We start from the raw sequence: 14802 nt of genomic DNA on the forward strand, positions 1-14802 counted from the left end.
CTGTTTCGCAAACTCAAGAAGCAAGTATTTATCTACTTCATTGAGTGTATCTCCCTGTGTGCAGTATGACAGCCAAAATTCCCCTGTCTCCACCATTGAGCCCTGTCTCCATCTTTTGGACAAAAAAAGGTATTGCAGGATCCAAAAAGACTCACCTCTAGCAGGCATAATCTCCTCATATTGACCTACAGGACATGCAGCAAGGCCTCTGCTTTAATCCAGGCCAAATACTGTATCTAATCTGACTCTCAAAATTCCCTACTTGAGTGAGACTTGGGGTTAGTCTGCAAGTCAGTAAGATAATACCCTGAAGTCCCCAAAAATCACCTTGTGCTGTCATTCAAAATGGTCACCTTCAGTTTTCTGAGCTGGGTCAGGGCTCAAATAGGTTCTCTACTACATTATCTATCTCTTATGGTTTGAAGTGACATGAAAAGGTAATATTGAATTCATATGGGGAGATTAAAAAAACTAAACACTGTGTCCCTGTCCATCTCTCTGACTCTTTTGAAACACAGACACTGTCCTGAAAGACGCAGAAGTTGCCTGCCTGAGAGGACGGTTTGAGTAAACTCATACTGCATGTTACAGCTCATATGCAGGCCTTCTCAGAGATACTAAGATGTTCACGTTGAAGCCAGATCTACAGGTAGAGTTGGCTGGCATTGATCCTTTGTTGGTCAAATATAAAATTTGGCTGAATTGCTTTGCTTTAGAGCTTGTTTGATATTTTTACAAAGGCCTGAATAAGCACTTTCAAATACAATATGACTTTAGGAAATCAAAAGTGATTCTAAATAAATATAAGAGACATTGATTTCATGACATCAGTTGCTAACTAATGACACAGAGAGTTCTGCTTCTAGAGATGCAAATTAACAGCACTCCTGACCTGGGAGGTGATGGGAGGAGGGGAGGGGGGGAGGGGGTATTTAACACCTTTCTGCATCTAATCTGACTCTCAAAATTCCCTACTTGAGTGAGACTTGGGGTTAGTCTGCAAGTCAGTCAGATAATACCCTGAAGTCCCCAAAAATCACCTTGTGCTGTCATTCAAAATGGTCACCTTCAGTTTTGTGAGCTGGGTCAGGGCTCAAATAGGTTCTCTACTACATTATCTATCTCTTATGGTTTGAAGTGACATGAAAAGGTAATATTGAATTCATATGGGGAGATTAAAAAAACTAAACACTGTGTCCCTGTCCATCTCTCTGACTCTTTTGAAACACAGACACTGTCCTGAAAGAAGTAGAAGTTGGCTGCCTGAGAGGACGGGTTCAGAGGAGAGGAGAAGAAGAAACTCAAGCATCAGCCATCAACAGATGTTCCTGTTTCGCAAACTCAAGAAGCAAGTATTTATCTACTTCATTGAGTGTATCTCCCTGTGTGCAGTATGACAGCCAAAATTCCCCTGTCTCCACCATTGAGCCCTGTCTCCATCTTTTGGACAAAAAAAGGTATTGCAGGATCCAAAAAGACTCACCTCTAGCAGGCATAATCTCCTCATATTGACCTACAGGACATGCAGCAAGGCCTCTGCTTTAATCCAGGCCAAATACTGTATCTAATCTGACTCTCAAAATTCCCTACTTGAGTGAGACTTGGGGTTAGTCTGCAAGTCAGTAAGATAATACCCTGAAGTCCCCAAAAATCACCTTGTGCTGTCATTCAAAATGGTCACCTTCAGTTTTCTGAGCTGGGTCAGGGCTCAAATAGGTTCTCTACTACATTATCTATCTCTTATGGTTTGAAGTGACATGAAAAGGTAATATTGAATTCATATGGGGAGATTAAAAAAACTAAACACTGTGTCCCTGTCCATCTCTCTGACTCTTTTGAAACACAGACAACATGGTGCACTGCCTGAAGTGCAACAAGGCACACAGGACTTGCATCTCTGTCCATCTCACAAGGGTGTGTATGAAGAACAACACGCCAGCAGAAAGGGACACTGAAGTCCTCCGCCTGAAAGTGCCAGCAGCCAGGTCGCCAGCAAGTATTTATCTATTTCATTGAGTGCATCTCTCTGTGTGCAGTATGACTTTAGAAAAATATCTTGATTCTTTGATGTGAAATACTTTGTGTTGATGCAGGAATGCAACCCTAAATAAACTATCACTCTTTACTCAGGCCAAATACTGTATCTAATCTGACTCTCAAAATTCCCTACTTGAGTGAGACTTGGGGTTAATCTGCAAGTCAGTCAGATAATACCCTGAAGTCCCCAAAAATCACCTTGTGCTGTCATTCAAAATGGTCACCTTCAGTTTTCTGAGCTGGGTCAGGGCTCAAATAGGTTCTCTACTACATTATCTATCTCTTATGGTTTGAAGTGACATGAAAAGGTAATATTGAATTCATATGGGGAGATTAAAAAAACTAAACACTGTGTCCCTGTCCATCTCTCTGACTCTTTTGAAACACAGACACTGTCCTGAAAGAAGTAGAAGTTGGCTGCCTGAGAGGACGATTTCAGAGGAGAGGAGAAGAAGAAACTCAAGCATCAGCCATCAACAGATGTTCCTGTTTCGCAAACTCAAGAAGCAAGTATTTATCTACTTCATTGAGTGTATCTCCCTGTGTGCAGTATGACAGCCAAAATTCCCCTGTCTCCACCATTGAGCCCTGTCTCCATCTTTTGGACAAAAAAAGGTATTGCAGGATCCAAAAAGACTCACCTCTAGCAGGCATAATCTCCTCATATTGACCTACAGGACATGCAGCAAGGCCTCTGCTTTAATCCAGGCCAAATACTGTATCTAATCTGACTCTCAAAATTCCCTACTTGAGTGAGACTTGGGGTTAGTCTGCAAGTCAGTAAGATAATACCCTGAAGTCCCCAAAAATCACCTTGTGCTGTCATTCAAAATGGTCACCTTCAGTTTTCTGAGCTGGGTCAGGGCTCAAATAGGTTCTCTACTACATTATCTATCTCTTATGGTTTGAAGTGACATGAAAAGGTAATATTGAATTCATATGGGGAGATTAAAAAAACTAAACACTGTGTCCCTGTCCATCTCTCTGACTCTTTTGAAACACAGACAACATGGTGCACTGCCTGAAGTGCAACAAGGCACACAGGACTTGCATCTCTGTCCATCTCACAAGGGTGTGTATGAAGAACAACACGCCAGCAGAAAGGGACACTGAAGTCCTCCGCCTGAAAGTGCCAGCAGCCAGGTCGCCAGCAAGTATTTATCTATTTCATTGAGTGCATCTCTCTGTGTGCAGTATGACTTTAGAAAAATATCTTGATTCTTTGATGTGAAATACTTTGTGTTGATGCAGGAATGCAACCCTAAATAAACTATCACTCTTTACTCAGGCCAAATACTGTATCTAATCTGACTCTCAAAATTCCCTACTTGAGTGAGACTTGGGGTTAATCTGCAAGTCAGTCAGATAATACCCTGAAGTCCCCAAAAATCACCTTGTGCTGTCATTCAAAATGGTCACCTTCAGTTTTCTGAGCTGGGTCAGGGCTCAAATAGGTTCTCTACTACATTATCTATCTCTTATGGTTTGAAGTGACATGAAAAGGTAATATTGAATTCATATGGGGAGATTAAAAAAACTAAACACTGTGTCCCTGTCCATCTCTCTGACTCTTTTGAAACACAGACACTGTCCTGAAAGAAGTAGAAGTTGGCTGCCTGAGAGGACGATTTCAGAGGAGAGGAGAAGAAGAAACTCAAGCATCAGCCATCAACAGATGTTCCTGTTTCGCAAACTCAAGAAGCAAGTATTTATCTACTTCATTGAGTGTATCTCCCTGTGTGCAGTATGACAGCCAAAATTCCCCTGTCTCCACCATTGAGCCCTGTCTCCATCTTTTGGACAAAAAAAGGTATTGCAGGATCCAAAAAGACTCACCTCTAGCAGGCATAATCTCCTCATATTGACCTACAGGACATGCAGCAAGGCCTCTGCTTTAATCCAGGCCAAATACTGTATCTAATCTGACTCTCAAAATTCCCTACTTGAGTGAGACTTGGGGTTAGTCTGCAAGTCAGTAAGATAATACCCTGAAGTCCCCAAAAATCACCTTGTGCTGTCATTCAAAATGGTCACCTTCAGTTTTCTGAGCTGGGTCAGGGCTCAAATAGGTTCTCTACTACATTATCTATCTCTTATGGTTTGAAGTGACATGAAAAGGTAATATTGAATTCATATGGGGAGATTAAAAAAACTAAACACTGTGTCCCTGTCCATCTCTCTGACTCTTTTGAAACACAGACACTGTCCTGAAAGAAGCAGAAGTTGCCTGCCTGAGAGGACGGTTTGAGTAAACTCATACTGCATGTTACAGCTCATATGCAGGCCTTCTCAGAGATACTAAGATGTTCACGTTGAAGCCAGATCTACAGGTAGAGTTGGCTGGCATTGATCCTTTGTTGGTCAAATATAAAATTTGGCTGAATTGCTTTGCTTTAGAGCTTGTTTGATATTTTTACAAAGGCCTGAATATGCACTTTAAAATACAATATGACTTTAGGAAATCAAAAGTGATTCTAAATAAATATAAGAGACATTGATTTCATGACATCAGTTGCTAACTAATGACACAGAGAGTTCTGTTCTTCTAGAGATGCAAATTAACAGCATTCCTGACCTGGGAGGTGATGGGAGGAGGGGAGGGGGTATTTAACACCTTTCTGCTGTGGCCTGTAACTGGTCGAACAGTAATTTCTACATTTTACAAATAACCTTCTATTTCTGGCTAACATGATCTGATTGAGTAAACTCATATAGCATGTTACAGCTCATATGCAGGCATTCTCAGAGATACTAAGATTGTCATGTTGAAGCCAGATCTACAGGTAGAGTTGGCTGGCATTTAGTTTCTGTCCATTTTAAAGTTAAATTCAGCTGTTTAAACGTGAACAAGGACATGTTTGGTATGTTTGAAAAGGCCTGAATCTGAGCTGTAACATGCAGTATGAGTTCACTCAAGCAGATCATGTTAGCCAGAAATAGAAGGTTATTTGTAAAATATAGAGAAAATCAGGAGTACTTCACTTCAGACCTGCCCTCCATAATGGCCCTCTCTGGATTGGTCGATTCAACCATACAGTATAACAATAGGGCTGATTGACTGAAACTCGGCATATATACTGGTAGCAGAATCCACTACAGGTCACTGTGTTTTGCTGACTTACACCGTTTTGCTGTTGTTACTGAATCTTTGGATTGTTCTCCTTTTTATCAGAGACTTGACTGCATTACACCGGTTTGCTGACTTACACCGTTTTGCTGTTGTTACTGAATCTTTGGATTTCTCTCCTTTTTATCAGAGACTTGACTGCATTACACCGTTTTGCTGTTGCTGCATTTTGGAACTTTCTCATTTTTTCAGAGACCTGATTGAATTTCAGAATGCCTAACCAATCTAAGACGAGGTAAGATTTGTTTGTGTCATTGATGTTCCCTTTAGTAAATATTTCTGCATTTTTATTGAAGAATTCCATTTATTCAATGTGGTTAATTTATATCTCTTTGTCATTATCTTGAAGATCTCTTGCTCACAACATGGTGCACTGCCTGAAGTGCTGCAAGGCACAAGACTGCATCTCTGTCCATCTCAGAAGAGTGTGTATGAAAAACAACACGCCAGCAGAAAGGGCCACTGAGCTGAAAAAGATGAAGAGATCCGCCCGAAAGTGGATCCGCGATTCCAGAACATGGGACTACAAAGTCATGTGCGAGATGGTGCCACACAAGCCCTCCCGTTTAGCCATGTTGACGGAGTTCCTTAAACGGGGGTTCTTGGTGAAGAACCAGCAACACGAGCCTGAGAACGAATTGAGTGTTGCAGCCGCTCCTTCCTCACCAACTGCAGCCGCTTCTACCTCCGAGGCCACAGCTCCATCTTCCTTAACGCCTGCAGAATTGCCCTCTGAGCCAGATTCTTCTTCAGATCCAGATGCAGGGCCAAGTGATCCGACATGGCAAAAGTAAGTAGACTATATCACACAGTTTTTCATAGTTTCTGTGACCGTTTTGCATTTAAAGTTCACAATGATCATTTGTTGGCCAAATATAAAATTCAGCTGAATTTCCTTGCTTTAGAGCTTGTTTGATATTTTTACAAAGGCCTGAATATGAGCTTTGAAATACAATATGACTTTAGTAAACTAATGACACAGAAAGTGTGGCTCTTCTCAGATGCCAATTTGGACCATCCCCCGTCTAGTAGTTGATGGGAGTGGATATTTAGCACCCTTCCCACTGAGGCCTCTAACTGTTAGTGTTGAATAGTATCACTGTCTCAGTGTGTATTGTCTTGCATAAAAGGGATATAATTGAAGGCACATCTTGAATGAAAGCTATTTTTTACAAGGTATGATTTCGGATTTCCTTTTTTTCATATATATATATATATATATATATCTTTTTATTTTTACAGAGACCTTCCAGCTGTGACCACAAACGTGCGGGTGAAAATGCAAGCGGCTGGTCTGTACAATAAGTTTTCAGGAGACTCGGAGATGATCAAGGATTTTAAAAAGTTCCTGTCCGTAGACTTAAATGTCACCAACTGCCAACAAGAGGTAAGATGTCTACACACTTCTATTCTCAGGACATCGATTTCAACGTCTAGTTTCTTATCAAGATGTTAATGCTGACCTTTATTTCTCATCATTCTTCTTCAAAGGTTGACAATGTAGCGCGTTTCCTGCGCTACATGCAGCCGACCGGGGATGTGCCAACTCTGGACTTCCTGACGAAAAGCACAGAGACCAGGGACTTCTTCCAGGGTTTGAAGTCCACAGATATGACGGCAGCGACAATTTTGAACTACATCAAAAATGTCCTCCGATTTCTCGACTACCTGAAGAGTAGGTTGGACCTCAGTGCCAACAACTTGGAGTTCCGGAATCAGTGCCAGGCCTACAAAGAGTTGGTCGAGACGCTAAGAAAGGCAATCGCAAAGACCCACAGCAAGGACTCTGTCAATACAAGGTAATTTTTGGATTTTACTGTTCATTCTGTATTGTCCGGTTATTAATTGATGCTTACTCCCACAATCTTGAGTGTGTTGCATTTAAACATCTGACTCTTTTTCTGTTTTTGTTATGTAGATACCGGCGGTTTGTGGATGGAACACCCAGCCTTCGAGACTCCCAGAAGGTGCTGAGAGTGGCTGCCAAAGACTTCCTGTATACATTTGGGAAGTTTGTCAACGAAAATGGAAACGGCTCAAGCGAGGTCTCAGGGAAGTACTCCGACAAGGTGTCTGAAACTCACAAGACATACTTCCGCTACTATCTGGAAGCAATGTTGGTGCTTCGCCAGTTTCAGCGCCCAGGAGCGGTGGAAGGAATGACTGTGAGTATACTGTATTTTAACAGCTTTGATATGTCCCTTTGATATGCTGCAATGGATATATGGAAATATGGACATATATTAATATATTTTCATTGTTTTACAGGTGCGAGAGTGGGTTGAGAGGAAGGCGGTGGATAACATGCTTGTGATTGGTGTGAGCAATCACAAGACGGCAACAATGGGCCTTGCTATGTTTGCTCTTACACAAGAGGAGGAGGCTGTAAGTTCTATAGCAGCAAAATTTGCTTACCACTGATATTTAGTATGATACAAAGTGTATATTGCCTACAATCATTTGCTGTCAAGTAACTGTTTCTTGTTCCCACAGTGGTTTCAAGCCTACTATGAGCATATACGACCGACCTACATCAGTGCCCTCGATCCCTGTGACCGTTTTTTCATATCGGGAAACGGCACAGCTCTCCACAGTGTGACGAATGACGTCGGACGTCTGCATGAGAAGTATGTAGCTAATTAAATCACATCTTTCCTTACTGCAGGAGTTATAATTTGTCGCGATCATCTGTTCGGAGCACTTTGGCGTCGACCGTGGACCGAAATATGTTTTTGGTGTGAGGAGTGCATGTTGAGTGTTACATCAGAGCGGTGGAGGTGTTTGGGTTTTGCTCTGGGGAAACCTTGGAGTGGAAAACTAAAAATCTTTCCTTACTGCAGATACAAGGTGCCGAATGTGACGAGCCAAGAGATCAGAAGAGCTGCTGAGACGGAGGCCAATTCTGCTTTTTCTACTGCCCAGAAGGAGGGTGTGGCCCAATACATGGCTCACTCCTCAGCAGTGGCAAAGTCACACTACAGGATGCCAGTTGCACAGGATATTGTGCGGACAGCTGTACTGCTGGCCACTCTGTCCAGGTAGGTTTCTTCATCGTAAATAGACCTAACGCATCAAAATAACATCTGAGAGTTAGTACCATGCTGTCCAAATTTGTAATTACTTAAATCCTTATTTTCCTCATTTTACAGATGTTCCCCACAGACAGCCAGCCAGACGGCAGAGACTTGTCCTCAACCACAAGAACCTGCATTTGATGCCTTCAAAGCCGCATTTCCTGTGACCAATGATGGACATCCACCTTCGAAGAAGCAGAGGATGGATGCTGGGTTTAGTGGCAACCGCAGCCACTACGATAGGTGGCGAGGTGTGCAATACATCAAGCGGGGAAATTATCTGCTGTGTAAGTACTCCAATCTATAAATACGACTCACTAAATAGAACTCAAACCCAGCAATTGATTTTGTTTGACAAATTAGTTACTTGACTGAATATATTTGTATTCTTTCCATCAGCACATTTCCTAATTCGCAAGCCGTCAGCCGGGAGTGTGTCGAGGTTGATTGCCAAAGAAGGGTGGCAGACCAATCATCCCTCAGCCGAAGACGTTGTGAAAATGTGGAAGCCAGCCTCAAGAGAAAATGTTGAGAGTGATAAGCATGTCCTCAAGAGCGTGGCTTCACAGATGTGGAAGGGTGTGACCATAAAACAGTTTGGTGGAGAGAAAGGGCTCGGTAAGAACAAAATTCATTTTTCTTGTAAGGGGAGTCACTGAAATGAGCATTTCAGTATTTTGGGCTGACCCTTAGCTACACCCATAACAAAAATTATTGAAATGTTTTCCAATCTGTAATGTTTATACAGTTCATATTTCGATATAACTGAAAATGTCACGTTTTCTTGATTGCAGGAGTGGTTGCAACCAGGCAGTTTTCAAGAGGTGACATCATCTGTGACTACCACGGTGAAGTTATCACAGCAAAAAAAGGGAATAAGAAGATGGAGGCTGTCACTGACAATGCGGCATACATGTTTTTCTTCACTTTTCGGGAAAAGCATCTCTGCATTGACGCCCAAACCCATCCCTGCAAGTGCCACCCTGAGCTGGAGACGGTTGGAAGACTGATAAACCATTCTTCAAAAAGGCCAAATCTGAAGCCGCTTCAGTGCCTGCTGCATGTTGATGGGAATGACACAGTAGTAATCCTGTTTAAGGCCCTGACAGAAATTAAGGTGGATGACGAACTGAAATTTGACTACGGTGTGAAAAGGAAGTCCTTTAGAGGAGAGGGGCTGTACCTGCAGTGGTTAGACGAATAAGGTCACCATTGCTCTAGATATGGGGCCTCCAGTCCCTCTTCCTTTCCTCCACCACCCTCCAGCCTGGAATTCCTTATATACATTTTTTTTGTTTTCCTTCACGCGTGTTTTTTTTTTATTATGCATGCTTTTATACACTATTTTTAACTCCTTTAATTGTGCTTTATTGTTAATTCATATTACATATCAGTAATTTATATATATCTTGATGTTAAATAGATACATTTTAAAAAGTCCCATGGTGGAGACACCGCCCCGATGCTGTCCTCCTTTCCCCCCGCTGGCATATGAGGCCCCTTTTAGACCCTCTGTATGACTCAGGATGTTTCTTCTAAACCCCCCTCCCCCCTTCATTCTTTTTTTTTTTTTTTACTGGCTGATGTGGGATATCTGACTGCCTCTTTGGAAACACAGACTCTGTCCTGAAAGAAGCAGAAGTTGGCTGCCTGAGAGGACGGTTTCAGAGGAGAGGAGAAGAAGAAACTCAAGCATCAGCCATCAACAGATGTTCCTATTTCGCAAACTCAAAAAGCAAGTATTCATCTTCTTCATTGAGTGCATCTATCTGTGTGCAGTATGACAGCCAAAATTCCCCTGTCTCCACCATTGAGCCCTGTCGCCATCTTTTGGACAAAAAAAGGTATTGCAGGAGTGAGACTTGGGGTTAGTCTGCAAGTCAGTAAGATAGTCCCCAGGAATCACATTGTGCTGTCATTCAAAATGGTCACCTTCAGTTTTCTGAGCTGGGTCAGGGCTCAAATAGGTTCTCTACTACATTATCTATCTCTTATGGTTTGAAGTGACATGAAAAGGTAATATTGAATTAATATGGGGAGATTAAAAATACTAAACACTGTGTCCCTGTCCATCTGTCTGCCTCTTTTGAAACACAGACACTGTCCTGAAAGAAGCAGAAGTTGGCTGCCTGAGAGGACGGTTTCAGAGGAGAGGAGAAGAAGAAACTCAAGCATCAGCCATCAACAGATGTTCCTATTTCGCAAACTCAAAAAGCAAGTATTCATCTTCTTCATTGAGTGCATCTATCTGTGTGCAGTATGACAGCCAAAATTCCCCTGTCTCCACCATTGAGCCCTGTCGCCATCTTTTGGACAAAAAAAGGTATTGCAGGAGTGAGACTTGGGGTTAGTCTGCAAGTCAGTAAGATAGTCCCCAGGAATCACATTGTGCTGTCATTCAAAATGGTCACCTTCAGTTTTCTGAGCTGGGTCAGGGCTCAAATAGGTTCTCTACTACATTATCTATCTCTTATGGTTTGAAGTGACATGAAAAGGTAATATTGAATTAATATGGGGAGATTAAAAAAACTAAACACTGTGTCCCTGTCCATCTCTCTGACTCTTTTGAAACACAGACACTGTCCTGAAAGAAGCAGAAGTTGGCTGCCTGAGAGGACGGGTTCAGAGGAGAGGAGAAGAAGAAACTCAAGCATCAGCCATCAACAGATGTTCCTATTTCGCAAACTCAAGAAGCAAGTATTTGTCTACTTCATTGAGTGCATCTCTGTGTGCAGTATGACAGCCAAAATTCCCCTGTCTCCACCATTGAGCCCTGTCGCCATCTTTTGGACAAAAAAAGGTATTGCAGGAGTGAGACTTGGGGTTAGTCTGCAAGTCAGTAAGATAGTCCCCAGGAATCACATTGTGCTGTCATTCAAAATGGTCACCTTCAGTTTTCTGAGCTGGGTCAGGGCTCAAATAGGTTCTCTACTACATTATCTATCTCTTATGGTTTGAAGTGACATGAAAAGGTAATATTGAATTAATATGGGGAGATTAAAAATACTAAACACTGTGTCCCTGTCCATCTGTCTGCCTCTTTTGAAACACAGACACTGTCCTGAAAGAAGCAGAAGTTGGCTGCCTGAGAGGACGGTTTCAGAGGAGAGGAGAAGAAGAAACTCAAGCATCAGCCATCAACAGATGTTCCTATTTCGCAAACTCAAAAAGCAAGTATTCATCTTCTTCATTGAGTGCATCTATCTGTGTGCAGTATGACAGCCAAAATTCCCCTGTCTCCACCATTGAGCCCTGTCGCCATCTTTTGGACAAAAAAAGGTATTGCAGGAGTGAGACTTGGGGTTAGTCTGCAAGTCAGTAAGATAGTCCCCAGGAATCACATTGTGCTGTCATTCAAAATGGTCACCTTCAGTTTTCTGAGCTGGGTCAGGGCTCAAATAGGTTCTCTACTACATTATCTATCTCTTATGGTTTGAAGTGACATGAAAAGGTAATATTGAATTAATATGGGGAGATTAAAAAAACTAAACACTGTGTCCCTGTCCATCTCTCTGACTCTTTTGAAACACAGACACTGTCCTGAAAGAAGCAGAAGTTGGCTGCCTGAGAGGACGGGTTCAGAGGAGAGGAGAAGAAGAAACTCAAGCATCAGCCATCAACAGATGTTCCTATTTCGCAAACTCAAGAAGCAAGTATTTGTCTACTTCATTGAGTGCATCTCTGTGTGCAGTATGACAGCCAAAATTCCCCTGTCTCCACCATTGAGCCCTGTCGCCATCTTTTGGACAAAAAAAGGTATTGCAGGAGTGAGACTTGGGGTTAGTCTGCAAGTCAGTAAGATAGTCCCCAGGAATCACATTGTGCTGTCATTCAAAATGGTCACCTTCAGTTTTCTGAGCTGGGTCAGGGCTCAAATAGGTTCTCTACTACATTATCTATCTCTTATGGTTTGAAGTGACATGAAAAGGTAATATTGAATTAATATGGGGAGATTAAAAATACTAAACACTGTGTCCCTGTCCATCTGTCTGCCTCTTTTGAAACACAGACACTGTCCTGAAAGAAGCAGAAGTTGGCTGCCTGAGAGGACGGTTTCAGAGGAGAGGAGAAGAAGAAACTCAAGCATCAGCCATCAACAGATGTTCCTATTTCGCAAACTCAAAAAGCAAGTATTCATCTTCTTCATTGAGTGCATCTATCTGTGTGCAGTATGACAGCCAAAATTCCCCTGTCTCCACCATTGAGCCCTGTCGCCATCTTTTGGACAAAAAAAGGTATTGCAGGAGTGAGACTTGGGGTTAGTCTGCAAGTCAGTAAGATAGTCCCCAGGAATCACATTGTGCTGTCATTCAAAATGGTCACCTTCAGTTTTCTGAGCTGGGTCAGGGCTCAAATAGGTTCTCTACTACATTATCTATCTCTTATGGTTTGAAGTGACATGAAAAGGTAATATTGAATTAATATGGGGAGATTAAAAAAACTAAACACTGTGTCCCTGTCCATCTCTCTGACTCTTTTGAAACACAGACACTGTCCTGAAAGAAGCAGAAGTTGGCTGCCTGAGAGGACGGGTTCAGAGGAGAGGAGAAGAAGAAACTCAAGCATCAGCCATCAACAGATGTTCCTATTTCGCAAACTCAAGAAGCAAGTATTTGTCTACTTCATTGAGTGCATCTCTGTGTGCAGTATGACAGCCAAAATTCCCCTGTCTCCACCATTGAGCCCTGTCGCCATCTTTTGGACAAAAAAAGGTATTGCAGGATCCAAAAAGACTCTCATCTTGCAGGCATAATCTCCTCATATTGACCGACAGGACATGCAGCAAGGCCTCTGCTTTAATCCAGGCCAAATACTGTATCTAATCTGACTCTCAAAATTCCCTACTTGAGTGAGACTTGGGGTTAGTCTGCAAGTCAGTAAGATAATACCCTGAAGTCCCCAGGAATCACATTGTGCTGTCATTCAAAATGGTCACCTTCAGTTTTCTGAGCTGGGTCAGGGCTCAAATAGGTTCTCTACTACATTATCTATCTCTTATGGTTTGAAGTGACATGAAAAGGTAATATTGAATTCATATGGGGAGATTAAAAAAACTAAACACTGTGTCCCTGTCCATCTGTCTGCCTCTTTTGAAAAACAGACACTGTCCTGAAAGAAGCAGAAGTTGGCTGCCTGAGAGGACGGGTTCAGAGGAGAGGAGAAGAAGGCACTCAAGCATCAGCCATCAACAGATGGTGGCATTATGACAGAAAAATATCGTGATTCTGTGATGTGAAACACTTTGTTGATGCAGGAATGCAACCCTAAATAAACTATCAGTCTTTACAAAGGCCAAATAGTGTATCTAATCATTTGACTGAACATCTAACATAGAACTGCATCTACTCTCATTCTCTCTGGACCTACCCGCAGTGTATGCACTTAAAGCAGGCAGGAAAAGTAAGAAAAATGAGTAAAAATACCTCCAGTACATCAAGTACACGTTACCCCAGTCAAAACGCATATTTCCTGTTTTTTTTTCTAAGTGTCCACGCACAGGGTAGTCCGTTTCGTGCATCTGGTATTCCAAAACTGGTTTCGTGCACAGGGTAATCCGTTTTCTGTATAGGGTAGAGATATGGACCGCGCAAACCGGCGATTTCGTTTAAGGAAACAGAGTTTTGGCGCTCGTCTTTCGCTGGGATTTTGACAGAGTATGAAGATCGCCCGGCGCTTTTCAAAGACGCGCTGCCTCGGCTGTGGGTATCCGTTTATAGGAGTGCTTATATTGGTGGTTAGAGGACGTCGGGACCGTGAATTCGGTATAAGAATCCCCGCTGTGCGTTCCATTTCCGGGTAGATATGGACCGCGCAATGTGGCTACTGCGACCTACTTTGACTACACCGTGCCTCGGCTGTGGAGGTCGCATCCAGGATCCACTCGGATAGATTTGTAGAGGGGGACTTGGACTACAGTTACATATAAGTGTCCCGGCTGTGCGTTGTGTATTCGCGGGGATATGGACCTCGCAAAACGGGTATTTAAGGAAGTCCGTTTTGTGCATAGGGTAATCCGTTTCGTGCATCTGGTATTCCAAAAGTGCTTCTACAGTTGATTTGGTGAACCTGGAAAAGGGGCTTTATAAAAAAACTTAAATAGGTGTGAGATATGACATATTTGGGAGATTGGAAGTCCAAATGATACAATTATAAAGTATTCAACCTTCAAGCCACAATATCTTAACAGTAATAGCTATCTGAATGCTTCTCCAGGTGATTTGGTGAACCTGGAAAAGGGGCTTTATAAAAAAACTTAAATAGGTGTGAGATATAACATATTTGGGAGATTGGAAGTCCAAATGATACAATTATAAAGTAGTCAACCTTCAAGCCACAATATCTTAACAGTAATAGCTATCTGAATGCTTCTCCAGGTGATTTGGTGAACCTGGAAAAGGGGCTTTTGGAAATAGAAAAAAAATTAAATAGGTGTGAGATATGACATTTTGGGGAGGTTAAAAATCAAAATGATACAATTATAAAGTATTCAACCTTCAAGCCAGAATATCTTAACAGTAATAGCTATCTGAATGCTTCTCCAGGTGATTTGGTGAACCTGGAAAA

The sequence above is a fragment of the Anarhichas minor genome, unplaced genomic scaffold, assembly GCF_050575085.1.
Source record: "Anarhichas minor isolate MPS153535 unplaced genomic scaffold, ASM5057508v1 ptg000078l, whole genome shotgun sequence".
NCBI lineage: Eukaryota > Metazoa > Chordata > Actinopteri > Perciformes > Anarhichadidae > Anarhichas > Anarhichas minor.